The following is a 1,918-nucleotide window of genomic DNA, read 5'->3' as shown; positions in this document are numbered from 1 at the left end:
TCTTCTTCTTCTTCTTCTTCTTCTTCTTCTTCTTCTTCTTCTTCTTCTTCTTCTTCTTCTTCTTCTTCTTCTTCTTCTTCTTCACCCAAATGTAACGTCTTCTTCCCTCTATTTAACTGAACGGCGCCTTTCAGCCAAGAATAACGCCAAAGACTTATTTCACACGTGTCTCATCTAAAGCATGGTCTTCAGCAAGTCCTGTTGATCTGGCATAATATTCCGGCTGCCTTTCAGGGCCTTGGAAAAGTGGCCATGGCAAGGAACGCGTCGGGACACCGATTGAATAGAAACTCCGACCGTGCCTTATGAGCGTTCCTCGGCGATTTACAAAGTCGAGACAGAACGTGAGTACGTGTGAGCCATACGCATTTTGGATGTCTCTTCCTTTGTAGCATTCCAGAGTAATCTCGACTTCTCTTTTCAGCGCCGAACCATTCTGTATACAAGGAAAGCGCCATCATAGCTCCATTGAGGTACATGGAACGCTGATGCCATTCTTTATCGTCCCTTTTCCTTTTCCTTTAATCTAAACTTGTTGAGCAGTGAGGATGACTCAAAGTCATCAATAAAGAGTAAGGAAAATATTGATGAACAGTCTGGCAGTCAAAATGCTTGAGTTATGATAAAGCCTTTACTATCCTTACAGGAATGCGTTGTTAATGTTTGCTAGTTAGTGTGTGGCATTTTGTGATTCGTTGTCTGACTACGGTTTAAAGATATAGCACACACGCTTCAAATAAATGCTATACAAAATGTCAACTAACCGCAAACTGACATTTAAGAGATTGTCAAAGAATGGAAGTGAAATATTTCTATATATATTCAAGATCTATTGTCAGAGGATTTATCACTGTCCTTGAAGTTGCAGGTAACATACCGCACAAATACACCTAACAAATCAATAAGAAATGAACAAAAGAATAAACAACAACAAAAACAAACAACAAAATTGAAGCGAGCATCAGTTTTTTTTTGGGAATAATCCAACAACGTAACTCGAATAGCGGTAAACTTTGGTCAATGCTGGTTTCCAGTTACATCCTAGTTAAGTATTGGCTTAATGTCAGCAATAATCACTTGAATTTCGGGTGATATTGTGGCAAATTTAAACCTTAGAGGCTGTGTGTTCTGGCCTTCGACAACGTTTTAAGACGCGCTGTTCTGGGTCAGAAGAAACTTAATTCGTTATTACAACATTTTGTTTTTCAATTTTGTTTTCTTTATCTGAATTTAAAACGGCAAGCGTACCAGTAAATATGCGAATTTGTGTTTCTGCTTTGTACATGACAATTTCAAACATGCCTTTTCAACATTGAGTTTCGTCTGTTGCTGATCGAATATGTTAGTACGTTTCCGCTATGTTAATCAAGAATTAATATGGGCATATTATGGATTAAAATTTCACCCGTACAATGGGAGACAAATCCTATAATGACTGATTTATTTCGCCATGAAAACGTTCCATTGGACGGCTCTAAATACATATTACCACGGTATAAATGTTATTGTGTAAGATCTCAGCAGAAACAGAAAATGTAAAGTAACAAATCAACATTTTCTTGTAACTTATACGAGGATTTGTGAAAGATTTGTGACTTGAAAGACTGAAGCAAGTAGTTCCATATATAGCATTCATAGTTGATGTCATTGCACGAACTTTCTAGAAATAAGGGCAATATTGTGACTGGCTTTAACTGCTTTTCTCTGAGCCCACATAAACCCATATTTTATACTCACACTAATATGATGACGTTGTCTGTGGTATACAATTGCTAAGATTATCATATTATATAACATTTCGGCTGCTCAAAGAAAAAGTGCTAGATTTTTCTACTTATCTCAAAAGTAGAATGTTGAAAACGGATTCAAATATTGACAGAGAAAGGTAAATTTTGTCAGTGACGTGACCACTCTCCCC

General features: G+C 37.2%; 1 protein-coding gene across 1 annotated transcript in view; it reads right to left on the bottom strand.

Annotated features, from left to right (window-relative positions):
- LOC100533424 (hyperpolarizaion-activated cyclic nucleotide-gated cation channel) overlaps positions 1-1,918 on the bottom strand; it is a gene marked incomplete at both ends in the record, with an annotated part of 135,047 nt that overhangs the window by 37,965 nt on the left and 95,164 nt on the right.

Source organism: Aplysia californica, unplaced genomic scaffold (genome assembly GCF_000002075.1).
Source record: "Aplysia californica isolate F4 #8 unplaced genomic scaffold, AplCal3.0 scaffold00039, whole genome shotgun sequence".
Taxonomy (NCBI): Eukaryota; Metazoa; Mollusca; class Gastropoda; order Aplysiida; family Aplysiidae; genus Aplysia; species Aplysia californica.
The sequence above is the reverse complement of the archived record's forward strand: the minus strand, read 5'-3'. Positions and strand labels throughout refer to the sequence as shown.